A 20,579-nucleotide genomic window follows, 5' to 3' on the forward strand; every position below is an offset into this window, starting at 1 on the left:
CCATTACAATTCCTTGATTCTTTCTGTTCATTTGTGGGATTTTTTTTTTGAGACAGGGTTTCTCTGTATAGCTTTGTGCCTTTCCTGGATCTCGCTCTGTAGACCAGGCTGGCCTCAAACTCACAGAGATCCACTGCCTCTTGCCTCCCGAGTTCTGGGATTAAAGGCATGTGCTACCACCGCCCAGTGGGATTTTTTTTTTGATATTATAATTTAATTACAACATTTCTCTCTTTCCATTCCTCTCCCCAAACCCTCCCATATACCCCTCCATGCTCTCTTTCAAATTCATGGCCTCTTTTTTCACTAATTGTTATTATATGCACACATATATATGTATATACATACATATTCACATATAACCTATACTATCAGTATAATGTTATTTGTATTCATGTTTTTAGGGATGACTATTTGGCCCTGGACAATCAATTGGTGCATCTAGAAAACATTCTTGCATCTAAGGATCAGGAAACATTGTAGAAGAGGAGCAGAAATATTGTAAGGGCCAGAGTGTCAGGGGTTTGAGGTGAAATTTTGTCCCCTAGTAATGTCAAAACATACACCCATAAAGTCTCACCACCATCACAATTTTTTATATATCTCCCTCACTTTATAAGAAATAAATTATCTCTAAAGATTTAAAGCTATGTCCATTTAAACACAAGAAAATGTGATCGATTTTTTTTAAAAAAAATGCATAAACCTTGTAGATTTTACTGACAGTAACAACATAGCCAATAGTTGAAGCTTGAGTGTCTAAGATTCATACTTTCTGTGCTTCTTCACTGTCCCCTAAAACATGGCAGCTAAAAAGTTTCATTTTGTGTCTAGTCAATTAAGCCGTCCAGGCAAGAACAGTTTCTTGCCCAAATGGCTATTTTTGCCAAGAAGAAGATAAACTCCATATAGAGTGTCTTTGATGCCCATCCTCCTCTCTGAAGTAAATTGGTGCTGCCAGGAGCAGACATGTCTCACTGTCCAGAAAGTCTAAATTTTTTAAAACATTTTAAATGCCATATTCTGTAGGTCTTCGAAGTGTTTGAAGACTACCTCTCTGTCTGAAATATATATATATATATATATATATATATATATATATATATATATGTATATATATATATAAAACATGACTATAAGTTTGATTATCATAGAAGACTAATTATTAATCTGTATTCCTTAATTATCCACTACAATCTAAGTGAGTTACATAAGCATAATACCTCAAACGAGAGTAGAAATATATATACAGCCCATAGAAAGGTGACCACTGAACTTTGCTTGGCAAAATGATCCTTCAGGTTCTTGCTTCATAAAGGAAACTGCCAGACATTATATAGAACACAGAGAGAAGTGACTGAGAGACTCTAGGCCTGTGGGATGAAGACAGATGCCCCAACTTTACAGAGGAACTTTGGATGACTGTCCAGGCTGTCAGCTGTCTCTGTCTACTCTCACAAAACTCCCAAAAGTTGCTTGTGTCCATCTCCCATTTCTCAGGTAATATTATATCTTTCTGATGTCTTTGATATAGTTGAAGACTAGATAGTTATATTTTCCTTAGTTATGATAGAAGATAAGTTAGATATAAAACCTTAGACTCACAAATATAGGATAGATAGGATATCTTCTTCAATTTTGCCATATACAAATAAACTAGATATTATAACTGTAATTCTTGCTTGATAATTATTTTGTTATATGTAATTTTACTATGTTAAAGTAAAAACCTTCCTTTTTTTGAAAAAGAAAAGAAAAGGGGAAGTGCTGTGAATATCTGTATGCTGTGAATGTGTTGCTCTGATTGGTTAATAAATAAAGTGCTGTTCTTCGAGAAGCACAGCACTTTATTTATTAACCAATCAGAGCAACACATTCACAGCATACAGGTCGGATAAAGCACAGAGACAAATAGCCAAACAAACGGAAACACATGAAATATGAACCAATGGCTGAGGGGTCACCAACTGGATCAGGCCCTCTGAGTGGGTGAGACAGCTGATTGGCCTGATCTGTTTGGGAGGCATCCAGGCAGTGGGACCGGGTCCTGTGCTCATTGCATGAGTTGGCTGTTTGAAACCTGGGGCCTATGCAGGGTCCCTTGGCTCAGCATGGGAGGAGGGGACTGGACCTACCTGGACTGAGTCCACCAGGTTGATCTCAGTCTGTGGGGAAGGCTTTGCCCTGGAGGAGATTGGAATGGGGGGCGGGCTGGGGGGAAGGTGAGGGGGGCGGGAGGGGGGAGAACAAGGGAATCTGTGGCTGATATGTAGAACTGAATTGTATTGCAAAATAAAAATTAAAAAAAAAAAAAAAAAAAAAAAAACAAAACAAAACAAAAAAAAAAAAAAAAAAAATAAAGTGCTGATTGGCCAGTAGCCAGGTAGGAAGTATAGGCGGGACAAAAAGAGAGGAGAACTCTGGGAACAGGAAGGTTGAGTCAGGAGATGCCAGCCTGCCATCCAGAGAGCAGCATGTAAAGGCAATAGGTAAAGCCACGGAAAATGTGGCAACATATAGATTAACAGAAATGGGCTCAGTCTAAGTGTAAGAGCTAGTCAGTGGTAGGCCTGAGTTAATGGCCAAGCAGTTTAATTTTTTAAAACAAGTTTCATTTAAATGGTTTAAAAAGTACAATATAGTCATATAATTATACTAAACCATGTGAATTTTTTTCAAAGTAGATGCTAGTGTCCTGATACTGATCAAGGTAATGTGATGTCCATTTCATATGACTTTTAAGTAGATATTGAAAGGAGGCCAAAAATTTCAAGCTTTCTTAACACTATTATATTCCTCTGAAAGTTAGTTATGAAGATGGGATAAAAATTAATGAGAAGGATGACTTTGAGAAAAGAATAAAGCTTTGTCTTCAGAGTCTATCAGACCATAAAGAAGAAAGAAGGGGAGGAAGAAAAGAATGAGGAAAAGGAGGGTAAGGAGAAGGAAAAGGGGGAAGAGGAGGAGGAGGGGAAGAGGAGGAGTGCTAAGGAGAAAGAGGAGGAAGAGGGGGTCGAGGACAGCTGGAATTCCTAGTCGGGAAATGTTCTTATACTTTTTGGCTCAGAATATGCACAGCATAAAAAAAAAGAGGGCAGGGGAACTGCTAATGTGCAAAAGCAAACGTGGCAGAGGAGCTTTAAAAACAGGAAGCTACAACGCACAGCATTATAAGCCATGACTTGTTCTAATGACGTAGATACAAGCAGAGTGCAGGGAAGGCTAGAAGGCCTGAGGAATTACCAGTCATGATTGAGAAAGGTTGTTGTTTTGTTTTGCTTCTGGAACATTTCAGTGTATGGTGTTAGAGCCAACAAAGGAGTTTCTGTAGTGTGAATGTCTAGGGTGCTTATTGTTTTTCTCTGAAGGACACATGTAATCCCATACAGTATCCAACAGTTTTCAGCATTGGGACCAGCTGAATGTCTGCAGTAAAACATGGATGCCATTTTATATATCTAGAAGTTAAATATGTATGATGTCAAATAGCAATTTGTGTTTCAACAAGGATGACTAGAAAATATTTTCCTTCCCTAGTCTTATTCCATAGTTGCTTCTAAAATCATTGTAAGACATCTGACAATCTAAAAATAAGGTAATAAAATAACAAATGCATCTCAGAGGCTTAAGCAACAGGCAAGTAAACTGTTGACATACACAGCTTGTGTTTGGCCAGAATGGCAGTCTTTACCTCCAATTCTTTTTTTTAACACTTACACTGTGTCTCCATGTATGTACATTGTGTGCATGTGCCACAGTTCATGTGTATGAAGATCAGAGGATAACTTGCTGGAATCAGTTCTCTCCTTCCACCATGTGGTTTCTGGATATCAAACTCAGGTCATCAGATTTGGTAGCAAGTAGCTTTACCCACTGAACCACTCCTCCCTCCCCTGCCCCCGAACACACATACCATACTCCTTTGTTACTTTAGATATGATTTATTTTTAAAGGCAGAATCTCACTGCATAATCCTAGCTGGCCTGGAACTCGCTAAGTAGACTAGGCTGGCCCTGAACTCAAATTGATGTGCCTGCCTCTGTCTCCCTCATGTTAGGATTAAATGGCATATGCCACTATGCCTGGCTTAGATTGGAAATGTTTTTTAACCAGCAGTAAATATTTTGAGAAAACAGATTATTCCTCTTTAAATAATTTTAAATATTTGAGGAATTAAAATATTGCACAATTTTTGATACTTCCATTTACCTGTATCGTGTAGTAGTTAAACTGGGCTACAACTGGTACTCTATGAGGAGGAAAAGTAGGTTGTGCACTCATTTTGACCTATTCAATTCCTTTCCTGTTTTAATCTTGTGAAAACTGCTCCAGTTTCATACTCTTTGCATCCATCTGTCCTTGGTTTTCTCATTGTGGATTCCTCTAACCGCAGTATTTCCTCACAGACATGGCAGGATCTCGCACAGGAAGTCATGCCTTCTAATTTTTCCAGTTCTCAAATTGCTAAGTCATTAAGTTGTCTTCCAAACCAGATGAGGAGGCTTCTCAATGTGAATTTCATCTCTTTTGTTTCTCTATTTGTTTCAGACAGGTCTTCATTGTATAGCTCAAGGTGCTGTGCTATACATAGCCCAGGCTGGTCTCTTGCCTCACCTACCATTAGTCAGTATTAACAGCCTGTACATGAAACCCAGAAGGAACTTATTTTTTAAATAGGTAAATACAACACTATTTAACAAAGATCTAACAATTATATTAACATTGATGACACCCTAAAGAGGACTTCACCTATATTTTCCTTTTAATTCTCAAAAACAACTTCTAAATATGTGTTACTGCTTCCCCAGATTTTGCCTTTTGATAACAACTGAAAGAAATTGTTCATGATCACAGGGAAGGTAAGTGAGGAAGCTGGAACTGGGTTGAAGATGGTCTGCATCTGGAGGCCTCACAGGTGGGCAGTGCTTACTAAAGTATGTGCAGTAGAAAGTCCTTCTCCTCATCCAGTGCCACGTGACACACTGATTCCTAGGCCTGACCTCTTTAGTAATTACACATTACTGAATTATCTCATATTTAAGTGTCTAAAGGGGTTTCCTTCTTTACTTCTCAGCAGAAGTGACCTGATCAGAACCTTCTGATGCTCTAGAGAAAGCAGACGTTGCCAGCTACCAGAGTAGACCCAGGGGTTTGCTTAGTAGGGCAAATCCAGATTATAGTTTCAGAAAAATCTCTAAATCTTTAGAGAAGGAGACTTAGGTAGTCATGCTTCCTAAAAGCTGTGGCTGAGCACTGACTACATGTTCAGTGAGGATACATATTGCTTCTAGTCTTTAATGTTTTCTGTTTTCATACAATGAATAATGCCAACTAAAAAATTTTAAAGTATTGGACAAATAATTTGGGCTTTAAATGAATAGCTCCTAAAGAAGGTAGTCATTAAAAAAAACTTTTAAAAAGCATTAGCTTTAGAATGAAACAGATGAAGGGTCCCCATTCTGCCATTGTTAAACCATATCTAGTTAAATATAAATCAAAAGATACATTTTAAATAAAATTTCTATTCATTGTACATTATGTCAAATCTGCTTTAGTACTGGTCATTAAACCTTGCCACCTGCCACTGAGGGACTAGTTAGATACTTAAAGGTGAACACAACTCTGATGACAGGATGTGTAGATGTGGTCATTACAAGTCATGTATTTATGGGTGTCAAACATGTTTACCTTTCACACTTATTGCCACACAAATCTAGTGAGGAGACACATGGTGGCTAATGAGTTGATGACTGGATGACCTTCTGGTAATTTCTGCTTGTGTGACCATGGGAAGCACCTCATAGAGGAGCAGTTTGCTTTTCTCAGAAAGGAAGCAGTTGAACTAATTGAGACCCCTGTACCACATTAAGCTAAAGTCAACTGTATGCTGTGAAAGATGTCTCACCACTTAATAAATAAGATAAGAAGTAAAGGGGTCCTGTGAGGCCCACCTTCTGGGAGATGGGGAATCATTGTCTTGAACTGGGTACCCACTAGTGAGCTACCAGCCACCAAGGATAGCTACAAACTCATGGTTACATGGGACCTGGTTAATATCCATGGGTCACAAAATGAAACCAATAGAAATGACCATGACAGTGAGATTTATGGGGAGGAGGTGAAATAGACAGGGGTGGTAGGGAAGTGGAGGGTGAGACTGGTCTGTAGGCGTCGTGTACACTTACAAAACTGTAGAAAGGCGAACTTAACTAATAAAAAGAAGACTGGATTTCTTAGGAGACTACGTGCATAAATGGAGAAGGATTGAGATAATGCCAAAATACTACCTACTGCAGGGGAACTTTCACATCCACAAGAAAGTAACTGAAGCAAGTGCTAAATACTGTATTGAGAAGAAACAACGACATGAGGAAAAGTCCAAAGAGGAGCAAGAATGCTCATCAGAATATAAAAGTTGCCTCACATCAGCATGTGGCTCAGAATAATCACTGTCTCTATCTATTAACTTGACTAGCAGTGAAACAAAAGACATCTTCTGGCATCTCAATCTAACTCAATTGTTAAACTAAAATCACAAAGTGGTCACTGGCTCAGGGTCCAAAAGAGTGATGATTTCTATGCATTTGTTTGTAGAGGCTACTTCGCCACAGATCCCGAGTTATACAATGCTGAAGAATGCCAGTGTCCAGTATTTAAAACAGTATGGCATCCCCACATCACTGGCTCTAACATCATCCTGAGTTATCCTCCACTGTTAGAAATACATTTCCCATTTTAACTGAAAAGCAACTGTTCACATTGATTAAAGTATATAAGACCCTAAAGCAAATGAAGCCAAAAATCATACTACCTAAAAAAACGCTACAAGCAATTGAATTCTGCTTAGTACATTAAAAGAATTCCAGGCTATATTTTCTTGCTGTGTATCTCACCAGGAACATTTTCTATAATATTGATATCCTAGTGACATTTCTTTTCCAAAGTTAACAGTTTTTAAATGCTTATTATAGGACTCACATTTGAAAATAAAACCAAAAGAAACTCAAAGCAACCACCTTAACATTCATTTGAAAGTAGACACTCACAACATATTCAACCAACGTGACTTCTTTCCCTTTTCTCAGTTAGGAGCTCATGGCTCCAGAGAGGTGGTTTTATACAGATTGGCATGAGGCAGGCAGATGGGCAAGGATGTTACAAATGAGACATTTTGCTCTATTTATAGACATTTCAGATGAGATCTAGCTTTAAGGCTATGTGCAAAGTAATTTTAGAAGGGCCTGGAGCACTCGAGAAGGTTCTAGCTCTTCACAGGTTACACAGGCAGGTGTTGGACACTGATAGTATAGGAAGTGCACTCCCACCTGCTGGGTTTCAGACTCATCCATCAAAGCAGCCTCATGACTGAGAAGTCCTTCAGAGTTGCAGTGGTAGGGAAAACAGAGAAGCCTGATTAAAGATACCTTGATCTTGGTGGCTCCAGGACAACATGTTCTGGTGGCCCTTAGTTTCAGCAGGGCCTCAGGGTCATCTTGAAACCCTCCACCCACAACCCTGGCAAACACAAGACCACCCACCTGGAGGCACTGGGCCAGCAGTGAGCAGGTCCTGACTGTTGTCCCTAGTGCCAGAAGCCACAGGAAGCATTGCTGGTGGTTGGAGCCAGAGGCCTGGGAACTACAGCAGCAGGGGCCCTGTCTGCAACTTCCCCTGAAGATCTTGAGGTCTGTTGATTTGTGGCCCTGCAGCTTGCTCCCCACCCTGGGGACCGTGGCCTGAGGTTTCCGGAAATGCAGCCCTGGGCGCTCAGGCCACAAGGCCAGGGCTAGGCTTTGTTGAGGGAAGTGAAACTGCTTAGGGCATGCTCTAACATAGGTTTCACTTAAGTGCTCATTATATGCCTTCTTCCGGGCTATCTTTAGACTCAGGTGACCTGCATCTCCTAGCCTTTCTTATCCCATTCTGGGTTTCCTTACTGCGCTACCCCCTTCTTCCTGTAAGAAAGGGTCACCGAAAGTAGACTTCCAGAAAGGGAACTGCTTGACTGAGGGATAGATACAGATATAGGAACAGAGATGTAAAGGTATGTAACTTTTAATATTTCACTTTCCCAAACCAGCCTAAGTCCATATGTTGTATTGTGATTTTTATTCCCATATGATAAATTTTCCTACTTCTGTTCTAATTTAGAAATGGGCCAGGTCAAAAAGAAAATACACAGGTGTCTAAACAGCCCATGTCCTTCTCCTCAAACATGAGTTGTGCTTGTGTTCTTGCTTGTTTTAAAGACTAAGAAATAGCAGAAGTTACCCCAGACTCTAAGGATAAACATCAAAAATCACTAAGCTAAGACCTTGCCCAAGGTGGAGACAATTTGAAGTGTGGTAGTGATACACAGTTTCCCATGCTCCTCTTTTCCTTCTTCAGAAAGAACCAGAAAGTTCTACTCAGATACTCTCCTCTACAGTATTTTTGGAGTACAATGAATATCAAGTGTCACAGAAAATCATTAACTTTTCCTGCATGCTGGGTAAAACTCATTAAGTGAAATGTCAGAAAGGTTTGGAAAGCATTAGATAAATTTATCTCCTACACAATAATTTCTTCTATTTAACAATTTTAAATTTGTTTTCCAAATTTGGGACAATAAAGCGAATGATTTAATCTAGTACATGAAATAATACATTGACAAGTGAGTTCCTGTCTATGAAGGATTGCTTACCCTGAAACTTAAGCGATGTTGAGTTTGAATTGAAGGGGGGCACAACTTTTTGATCAATATTTTCAGAAATATTGTTTTTAGAAAAATTAGGTCTTTGTAGGGGAGCAAGCAAGGGTGGGGTATACTAAGAGAAAGTTTAGTATAGATTTAAGCAATGGTGTTGGAAGGAGGTGGGGATAAGAAAAGAACAGTTGTAGGTAAGACAGTGTTGATGGGGGAATGTCTTTCTTCTGTATGCTGTGAATATGTGTTGCTCTGATTGGTTGATAAATAAAGCCATTTGGCCTGTGGCAAGGCAGCTTGGAGGCAGGTGGGAAATCCAAAGAGAGAGACAAGAATAAGGCAGAGAGAGATGCCAATTCCTAAATGAGCTCGTTTGGAAGATAATCTTTACTGGTAGACTGGCTGCTGTGTGTGTTTCTAACAGCAACTTCAACCAACTTAAAACTAACTTTATCTGTACACTAAGTGTACAATTCTTCAGAGGCATGCATGTATGTATGTATAATGGAATGCAGAACTTATTGGTTTAATCAGATAAAAGTCTTATCTCAATGGCTGTTAATGATGACTCTGGTTTTAGTTGTTGATAATGACACCATCATTTAAAAATATCCTATATGCTAATCACTATGAGAAAGTTTAACAATGTTAATGGCACTTGATTTCAAAACAATAATTCTTTAACCTCATTAAACAAATGAAGAAACTGGGTTTTAAAACTTTTTTTTCAATTTCTTCTTTTTTTTTTTTTTTACTTAAGTAATTTCTCCACTCATTCTACATATCAACCACAGATCCCCCTCCCATCTCTCCTCCCACTCCCCCCAAGCCACCCCCTCAATCCCGGCTCACTTCCCATTCTCTCCTCCAAAAGGGTAAGAGCATGCGAGTCAGCAAGCCTGATATATTCAGTTGAGGCAGGACCAAGCCCCTCACCCCTGCCTCAAGGCTGAGCAAGGCATCCCACCATAGGTAATGGGCTCCAGAAAGCCAGCTCATGCACTAGGAATAGGTCCTGATCCCACTGCCAGGGGCCCCTCAAACAGACCAAGCCACACAACTGTCTCCCATATGTAGAGGACATAGTCTGGTCCCATGCAGGTTCCACAGCTGTCAGTCTAAAGTTCGAGAGTTCCTACAAGCTTGGTTCAGTTGTCTCTGTAGATTTCTCCATCATGATCTTGATCCCTATTGCTCATATAATCCCTCTTCTCTCTCTTCGACTGGAATCTTGGAGCTTGGCCTGGCGCTTGGCTGTGGATCTCTGCTTCCATCAGTTACTGGATGAAGGCTCTATGATGACAGTTTGGGTATTCACCAATCTGGGGCAGGCCAGTTCAGGCATCCTCTCCACTATTGCTAGTAGTCTAATCTAGGGATGGAGTGGGAGAGCAATGAAAAGGATACCTAAGAAAGGAAGGATGAGAAGAAACAGGCCTTGGAGTCAGTTCTATGACTGAATTCCATTCCAGCTCTGAATCGGTCCTAGAACTGGCTCCAAAGCCTGATTCTTCTCATCCTTCCTTTCTTAGAAGTTTATGAAAGGCCATTTCTAAAGATTGCATATACATCATATGCAAGATACATATATATATATATATATATATATGCAAGATACACACACAAACACACACACACACACACACACACACACACACACATATATATATATATATATATATATATACATACACACACATACACACATACTAGTAGTCCCTCTTATCCATGAGAATAAATTCTAAAACCTCTATTAGAAACCATAAATAGTACCAAATCTTATATCTACTATGTCTTTTACTTCTTATACATACCTAGTTAAATTGATAAATTAGTACGGCAAATGATTAACAATACTAACTAGTAGTCACATAGAATGGTTATAATAATATATTATAGTAAAAGTTACATAGTCTCTTTATCCTCTCTTTTGGAATTTTTCTTTTGATATTCTCTATACCACACTTGACAGTGGACTATTGAGCCCAGAGAGAGTGACACTGTAGCTAAGGAAGACCAGTGTGTTGTAAACCTGCTCATGCTTTCCATTCACCTCCCATAGAGATATGGCTCTAAAAAATTTACCTGTACTTAAAAATAACATTGAGTACATTCACAATTCATCCTAGTTTTGACAGTTTTATTGAGGCTACACACAAACCATACACAAACACACACACACACACACACACACACACACACGCATGTACATTCTAAGTCTCACCTGTATTCTAACTTTGTCTACCCATTTACAAAAACATATTGCAGAGTAAGAAAGCTTTCACTCCTGGTCTTGTTTCTGAGTAATCAAACTTGACACCCCGCCTCCTAACACTATCTCTTTAAAGAGAGACAAGTGTCTAAAAGGTTGGCTTATCACTGGGGTTTATTCTCAGAGAAGAGGTACTTAGTAACTCTCACAGCGAGAGGCCTTTTCAGTTAGAATGCCACCAGCAGTGTGTAATCTCAAGTTTCTGATTTTTACCTCTGCTGCTGGATGACAAAAGTGCTAGCCACAGTTGGTTCCTTGTTTCTCAATATATCAAACGCCTGGATCCATTGACTTCTTCCCTTGCGGCAAATTCTTCCCTCTAGCAGCAAATCGAAGGCCTCAGTATCATCACCGCCATCTCTGGAGATTACAAGGGCCTCACACTGACGCTGTGGTACAATGATTGGATGGCTGGAACTGTTCGCTGCTGCCGTGTGGCAGTTGCCGTGGCTCATTCCTCGTGCCTTTACAGAATGGATGCCTTTTCTTACGCCGTTTGGTTTATCTCTACTTGTAGATTCCATGCACTTAAAACAGAGTCAATTCCTTCTTAAAGCAACAGCTTGCTGTAGAAGTGAAATCATTTACATCTTCCTGGCCCTTTATTAATCGTAGAACTTTCCTCTTCATGAATGTGTCTGTTTTTTTTAGACCTTAAATTATTTATCTGGGCATCATTGTTCTTATTTTCCAGGTCAAAACCAGATTGTCAGGACACATTGGGACAGGGAAGAAATTTTCCAACAATAGCACTTTCTGACATTAGTTGGTTGCTTTCTTCCTTTCCTTAACCTCCCCCATATTTAACAAAGTTCTGTAATATTAATCTGTGTAATACACGCCAAAAATATCAACATACTAATCCGTGATCTTTTGCAGATATTGCTTACATAGATGATAGAATCAAAATAAGCAACTTAACATAGGTATATAAGCCTAGATTGTAATCAGTCATGAGGCATTCAGAAGATGGAGGCAAGGTCCAGAGATGAGTTAAGGAAACAGATTACAAGGAAAAAGAAGACTTAAGCTACAGAATACAGGTCGCCTGGAAAGCTTCAAAAAGGCACGAATATGGATTGTCCCCAGGGCTTCCTGGAGGAACTAGTCCCTCCCCATGCCACTTTGACTTTTAGCTCAATGGGACTGATTTTCTAATGTAATCTCCAAAAAAATGTAAGATAAAATTAAAAATAAAAATCGGTGTTGTTTTGGGCTACCATATTGAGTAATCTGCATAATAGATACAGAAAACACTTTAATGGTGATGAACTGAGGGTTGGGGTGATGTATTAATTAAAAAAAAAACCTGCCCACTATTTCCTAAAAACGTATATGCACACATATTCAATTTCCTTTGTAATTAATTTGCTAAGACTCTATTGGGTAGCTCAGTTTATCCCGAGTACTTTCACTCTGCTCTGGGGGATAAAGAGCGCTAGCCTCTTCTTTTCAGTCAGGTTGAGGATGGCTTGTGGAATAACAACATTTCTGCTTTTACTGTGGCTCATATCACCACTTCCACCCCCAGCCCCACACCCCTGCCAGGACACTAAGTGAAAGTAAGATTGCTGCAAAGAGGCTGGATGAGAAGATCAAAGTCTTAGCAAACCAATTCTATAAAATACTTGGATGTCAAAAAGCCTAAAATCCTCCAGTTCTAGTTTGGGTTCTTTTGGTTTGATTTGTGAGCTATGGTAACTTACTTACACTTTAACCCCCCCACAAAACAACTGATTTAATTAGACCGTCAGTCCCACTCCTTATAGCCACCATAGAACAACACTTTCCTTAGCACCTAAAATAACCATGAAGTGTTGTTGCAACTAATCACAATTTGGGCACTATTTATTTGATAAAATAGACAGAGAGAGAGAGAGAAAGAGGCATACAGAGAGGGGGAGAGTATCTAAGTCTTATATAAATTCACACTTTGAGATGAATTTATGAAAATATACTTCAGGAAAACTTCATTTGTTCTGTTTTCACTTTTCAGTGTCCAGCACATCTTTAGTCAAAGTCAGCTCCTCTGCCCCCTTCTCTCTTTGAAAATGATATTATCTGAAATGGAAATGGATTTCTTACTATCAGAATCTATTAGCTTCAGTCCTTTATAAGATTGATAATCAGAACATTGTTTTCATTATTTACAAATTAATTTAAAAAGAATTCATACTATATGTGAGGCATAATACTAGGTCCTAGGAACACACGGGATGAAAAGATACAGCTCTTACTTCCAAAGAAGTTTCCTTCTATGCATTGTAAGTTTTTGTAGAGAATTCTACAGAAAAAAATTATTAAATGGTTATGTGGTATTATCTTACATGTAATATGATTGTCAAAGGAGATTGTCTTGTAAATAATCAAGAGTAAACAAATACTGAAATTAAGAGTGTGTGAATAAGGAGAAGTAACCAGGCAAGAGCTTCAACAGGAAGCAAAGTGAAGATAATGTACTTCAGGCAGTGGTGTAACCAACTATGATTATGTGGGTGTGGGTGTGTGAGTGGGAAACTTCCTAGAACTGTGACCCTGACCCATGACATGAACCAAGAAAAGGAAGAGTGCAGCTTTCTTGAGTCTCGCCCACACAGTCTAGGTTTGGCGTGCAAGTCTACAAGTCTGACATGGTCTGGTCCCACCCTGCTCTGTACCACTATTTGACTTTCCTGTCGAGATATTCAATGCAGTGCACCATGGAGAGGAAGAAGTAGAGAACTTTGTCTTTGAGGCAGAAATCACTCAGCTCATGTCCCTCATTATCAATATTCTTCACTCAAACAAGGAAATTTTCCTTTAGGAGTTGATCTCTAATGCTTCTGATGCTTTGCACAAGATTAGCTCTGAGAGCCCAACAGACCCAAGTTGGGCAGCAGTAAAGAGCTGAAAATTGACATCATCCTCAACTCTCAGAAGTGCGTGCTGACTTTGGTAGACACAGGCATTGGCATGACCAAGGATGACCCCATAAATAACTTGGGAACCATTGTCTGACACAAAAGTATTCATGGAGGTTTTCCATGATGGTACAGACATCTCCATGATTGGGCAGTTTGGTATTGAATTCTATTCAGCCTACTTAGTGGTAGAGAAAGCAGTTGTGATCACAGAGCACAATGATGATGAGCAGTATGCCTGGGAGTCTTCTGCTGGTACATCCTGTAGTTAGTTCATGCAGACCACGGTGAGCCCATTGGCTGGGGTACCAAAGTGATCCTTTATCTCTAAGAAGACCAGACAGAATACTTAGGGGGTGGGTCAAGGAAGTGGCAAAGAAACAATCACAGTCCATAGGCTATTCCATCACCCTCTATTTGGAGAAGGAACAAGAGAAGACCTGTGATGATGAGGCAGAGGAAGAGAAAGGGAAGAAAGAGAAATAAGATAAGGATGATAAGGAGAAACCTAAGATTGAAGATGTAAGAACAAATGAGGAGGATATCAGTGGCAAAGATAAAAGAAAATGAAGATTATAGAGAAATACATTGATCAAGAAGAGCTGAATAAAAATAAGCCTATTTGTGCCCCAAATCCTAATAACATCACTCAAGAGGAATATGGTGAATTCTATAAAGCCTTACTAATGATTGGGAAGACCAGTTGGTAATCAAGCATTTTTCTGTAGAAGGTCAGTTGGAGTTCAGGGCACTGGTCTTCATTCCTCAGTGAGCTCCCTTTGACCTTTTGAGAATAAGAAGAACAACAACATTAAGCTGTATATCTGCCATGTGATTCACTTTGGGCAGCTGTGATGAGCTGATACCTCAACTTTATCCATGGCATGGTTGAATCTGAGGATTTGCCCCTGAACATATTCTGAGAAAGGCTGCAAGCAGAACAAGATCCTTAAAAAAAGTCAACTGCAAAATCATTGTGAAAAAGTACCTTGATCTCTCCTCTGAGTTGGCTGAAGACAAAGAGACCACAAGAAATTTTATGAGGAGTTCTCCCAGAATTTAAAACTTTTAATCTATGAAGACCACTAACTGTCAGTGCCTCTCTGAGCTCCTCTGATGTCTGGAGATGAGATGACCTCCCTGTCAGAGTATGTGTCTCAAGTGAAGGAGGCACAGAACTCCATCTGCCATATCACTGGTGAGAGCAAAGAGTAGGTGGCCAACTCTGCCTTTGTAGAGTGTGTGCAGAAGCGGGGCTTTGAGGTGGTGTATATGACTGAGGCTACTGATGAGTACTGTGTGCAGCAGCTCAGTGAGTTTGATGGGGAGGGCCTGATCTTAGTGTCTAAGGAAGACCTGGTGCTACAGAGGATGAGGAAGAGAAGAAAATGGAGAGAGCAAGGCAAAGTTTGAGAATCTTTGCACACCCATGAAGGAGATCTTGGATAAGGAGGTTGAGAAGGTGACAATCTCCAGTAGACTCATGTCATCACCCTGCTACACTGTGACAAGCACCTATGTCTGGACAGCCAACATGGATCAGATCATGGAGTTCCAGACACTTCAAGACAACTCTACAATGGGCTGCATGATGGCCAAAAAGCACCTAGAGATCAATCCTGACCACCCCATTGTGGAGACGCTGTGTCAGAAGGCTAAGGTGATTTTTGTTACTTATTTTATTTTTCTCTGAAATTAAAAGTATGCAGAATAAAGAAAAGAGAAAAGGAAAGAAGCAAGTATAGAAGAAAACATTTTCAACATCTACCATACAGTACAATAGGATGATATTAACTATTTAGGGGAGAAAATACAGGCTTTGCTTTGAGGCTAAAGTCCAGACCACTTTAGTCTGTTACCTGAAAAGTAAGAATTATTTTAGTCAAGAACAGTCACTCATTCCAAGAAGAAACAGCATGTGACCCCATGGACACTTCTTTAAAGAGCTGAAAACAAAGAGGCATGTGGCAAAGTGAAATTTTAATTGTAAAATTGTCGTTAAGATTTTGAAATTTCATTTTCCAAAAGCAAATAGCAGAACTGTTTGAAACGTAAGTGTTTGAAGCTAATGGTAACATAATAGCATCCTCTGTAGACCTTGTGATTGTTCCTTACGTAAGTATTATGCAATCATTGCCCTTAAGAAGGACTGAGTATATGATACCAATTCATGGTTTTGAAGATGACACTCATGAAGGACCCACACTGCCCTAGTGAAGCATCTGTGAGATTTCAGGATAGAGGACTCTTTATTCCTCAGTTTTTCGTTGCTATAATGAATTAATAACAAGAAAAAGGTTATTTGGCACAAGGTTTGCTATGTAGTTTTAGAGGGTCAAAGTGCAAATAGCACATGTCTAGCTATGGCAAGGGCACATCTTGCTGTATGCCATTATGAACAATCATACCACGGTGGAAGCATGAATGAAAGGCAGATTACATGCCAAGACAGACAGTCAGAACAAGGGACCAGGGAGAGACCAGGAAAATGTCATCAATGCCTTATCAGGAAATGACCCTGTGACCTAAGAACCTGGCACCAGGCCCTTCAAAGATCCTAGCTCTTGACATTCTCACACTGGAGAACAAGCTTCCAACATATTATTCCTGGGGCTTACACTCAAGACATAGCAAGCTCTCAATTGCTAAGGGTCTACATTCTGTTGCAAACCTAAGGTAGAGTTCATAGGTCCTGAGTCCTTGGGAAATATTGAGAAATCTCAGGCCATCATTAGTGGAACAAATAATTTCTTTTGAAGTTCTCTTAGGAAAAAACCCCACCACATATGTTCTTGAAGAAAAGAGAGTACATCACTTAAGGGCAATTTCTTAATGAGTCTAAGACAAACACACAGGAGAAAGAAAAGTTTAAAATTGTACTGAAAAATAAATAAGGGTTTAAATCGTACATGCATGTTGCTCTTACATAGTAGCTTAAACAGACACACAAACTTGAGTCTGGGAACTTGATGGTAAAAGAATGAGGACATGGGGTAAATATAAGATAGAACAGAAAGGAAGGATATGGTGAATTTGTCTGACATCTAGAAATATGAGCAGGACACACTTTGAAAAATGTGTTTCTTGGTATTTAAATCCAATGAAAATAGTTTGTATGAATTTTGGTACATTTCTTTACTGCTGACAAATTGTGGGAAAACACTAAAAGCATTATTGACAAATAATAGAAAAATCTCTTGAGACTGTATCAGGAGGATTGAGAGTTGAAGGTCAGCCTATCCTAAAACCCTTTCTTAAATCAAAAAAATAAGTTAAGAGACATGCTGCTGCATTAAACATATGCAAATTAAAGAAGACAGTCTTACAGACCATGCATTGTACGATTGCATTTGCATATAATGTCCTCGATGGGCAAATTTTTAAAGACAAAAAGCAGATGAGTGATTATCAAGGGCTGAGAATTAAAGATGCATGGAAAGCAATCTGTGAGTGAAGATTTCTTTGGGGAGAGGGTAATGGAAATTGCATCAAATAGATAAAAATGATGATTGTAGAACCTTAAGCATATACTAATATCTATTTCAGAATGAATTTTATGATATGTAAATTATGTCTTAGTAAAACTCTTACAAAAACTACAACCAATCAAAATGCAGAGCGGTGGAGTTCTGGTCCCAAATAATATATCTACAAGACAATGGCCTCGCCTAAGGCTCCAGGATCAGTGTGGAGAAAAGAACTGCAAGCATCTAAGGATTGCTGAGAGCAGGAGGAACAGACTTCCCCAGGGAAGAGCTCACCAGTTGATTATCCAATACGGAATCATCAGTCTTGAAAGTATATGCATAAGAGTAATGTTATACAGACTAAGCAGAGTATATTTATATATTTAGAAATGTATATAGGCAACAATAATTAATGAAAAAAGAAGCCATGTATTGGAAAGAGAGCAAGGAGGGGTATATGGGAGGGAGGAAAATAGAAGGAAATGATGTAATTATATTATAATCTCAAAAATAATTTTAAAAAATGGATACAGAAAGGCCTTCACTGACCTAGGCTGATTACAGAACCAATCTTTTCAGTTGGGGAAGTGAAGTGCACAGATTTATCTTATTAGCTATTATCAGACCAAAAATTCAAAGCTCAACATGGGAAGAAAACCGTTTTCAAGTAAATGTGATTGCTGTTCTTAGAAAGAGAGAAGAGGTGTGAGTTGATTAAAAAATAGATGTCAGGGGTTACGGAGATGGCTCAGTAGAAAAAATACTTGCTAAGCAAGCATGAGGATGCAAATCCCCAGAAGCCACATCAAAACCAGTTAGCCTAATTGCACTTCTGTAATTCCAACCTCAGAAAGTAAAGACAGGGTTCCCAGAGCAAAGTACCTAGTGAGGTAAGACATATTGGTGAGCTCTAAGTTTGATTGACAGACTCTGCCTCAATAAATAAGGTAGATGGGAGATGGAAGATGATTCTACAACAACCTCCAGCTTTACCAAGTGGAACTCACGTACACATGTGCTTACACACATGCAGAATTTTACAAACACACACACACACACACACACACACACACACACACACACACGGAAAAAGAAAACTAATTAAAATTAAAACAGCATTGCTATCGGGGGTCAGTGAATACTGATGCTCGCCATGAAGTCTGATGAACAGATGTGATCTGTAAGCGTCACACAATGGAAGGAGAAGACCAATTCCAACTTGTCCTCTTTCTTCCATATGCACTTCGACACCAGCCCATGTACACAGAACATGCATGCACAGAAACATAGACACAAATAATGTGATTAATGATTTAAAAAATAATGTCAAATATAAGACGTAAGATAGAAAAATCCAGACCAGACTCCAGAGATTGGCTGAAATAGTACAAGCTGTTGTGTGACACTGCAAGTTGCCTCCAGTGGGGTCTCCAAATTCTAGCAAGCACAGACACTAGTTAGAGAAAACTCGTAGAAGTTTCTCTCCAGGAATTGCCCGAGTCAAAAGCAGCTATAGGGGAGGCACAGATGCTCACAGATAAGCACTAAAGAAACCAGGGATGTTAAACACACCGGGTTGACTCTTCAATGGGAGAGATGTATAAATTTTTTTCCACACAGAAGGCTGGAAGAGTTTGGGTATAGTTATGTCTAAGCTTTATTGTGCACACGGTATTGAGTTAATTATCACCATGTAATTTTTTTTTTCACCAAATTGTGTGGTGCTTAAATGTGCCTTACTACTCAGGATCAGCCTCTTTAAGTTTGAACCAACACCAACCATGAGTCATGTTGAACAGAACTTCTTTTTTGCCTCTCTTGGATCAAAACTCTGCAGGCCATGATGGTTACAGAGACCCATGCACAGCTGCCTAATTCTTCACTCACCTTCCTTGCAAAGTAACTCACATCCAAGGAACTGTAAATGTCAGGGCACATGGGTAGGTCCTTCCGTATCCAACTGAGATATATGTAAGAGGTCATCCAGTTCAAGAACCCTATGAAAAAGGGGCCCAGGTCCTCTCCTGCACATTCTTCTTTGTTCATTTTATCTAATCATAACTTCCCTTAACCTCACATTCATTCTACCTCAGACTACTTTTCAACAAACCTCCTTCAAGAAAAGCTCAGGATTTGTTTCACAAAGAACTTGCAGCGTTTGGTCCCAGAAGTATTCCTAGAAGGCACCCTCTAATAATATCAAGCTGGATGCCATTGTAGTTAGATGGGCCTCAGGATATCATCTTTGGCATAGATAGCTCCTGGTGGGTAGTTTCAGTTGAATGGATTATTTTCTCCCATCATGAACTGGAACCATATTATCAGTGGAAAGGAATGGACTGATATGCATAAGAGATTCATGAGGAAAATGATAATGACTATAGAATTGGACGACTAATTTTGGGGTTGTGGGTTCATTGGAAGAAGAAAATAAATTTCTAAGAGTGATTAATCATCAGTATAATACCAGTATATAAAGAAAGAGGAACTAACTGGCAGCATGTAAAGAATGAATAGGTTTTAATTTCTCACAGACAGAAGTCAGAGAAGGTTAAATACAAGGGCTATGCCTTGAACTTTGTGACTACCAGAGCTCTATTCTCATTCAGTTTTCAACCCATCCCATTCATAAAGCAAGTTCAAGGCCTAGTTGTAAGAGCTTGAAAACTAAGCTTGTACTGGATCTCAGAACCTTGGATGATAGTCTCTACACTTTAGATGTATGTGCATGAAAATGTTTAGTCTCTAGATTCTTCCAAATTCTCTGTGTCCAAAGATCACTTCTAATTAAAAGTCAGCACTTTCTCCCCTTCTTGCCTGACATCAAGGCACAAACTTACACCTTACACAAAAATCTATACCTTTCCCTGTAGTGTCAAATCCCTTCTAACTTCAATACGGCGAGTAAAGAAGAGTCAGATTTCCCAAAGGAAAGGAAATCAAAGAAGCAGGGAAGCCTGGACAGCATCTGCCCATGCGCTCTGGAAAAGCGTTAAGTGGGAATATGTTCTGAAGAGATGGCTCAAGTTAAGAGAAACAAAAAGCTGGACAACAGGGGTTTATCCAACCAGTCACTTTCCTGTGACATGCCCTATCTAGAGATGAGGACAGTCATAACACACTGTGTAGGAGGAACTAACCTGGACCTTAGAAAAGCTGATGTTTCTCTTTATACAGAACAGAACTGTTTGGTGAATCCTACAATACGAAGTTAGGAAGTTTAAATGAGCTTGGATAAGATACAGAGGATGAAA

At 39.4% G+C, this 20,579-nt stretch overlaps 1 pseudogene; it reads left to right on the plus strand.

Moving 5' to 3' along the window:
* Positions 1 to 4,844: 4,844 nt before the first annotated feature.
* On the plus strand, positions 4,845 to 20,321 carry LOC131913875 (heat shock protein HSP 90-beta-like; annotated as a pseudogene).
* Positions 20,322 to 20,579: the final 258 nt, after the last annotated feature.

This window comes from Peromyscus eremicus, chromosome 6 (genome assembly GCF_949786415.1).
Source record: "Peromyscus eremicus chromosome 6, PerEre_H2_v1, whole genome shotgun sequence".
In the NCBI taxonomy this organism is placed as follows: Eukaryota; Metazoa; Chordata; class Mammalia; order Rodentia; family Cricetidae; genus Peromyscus; species Peromyscus eremicus.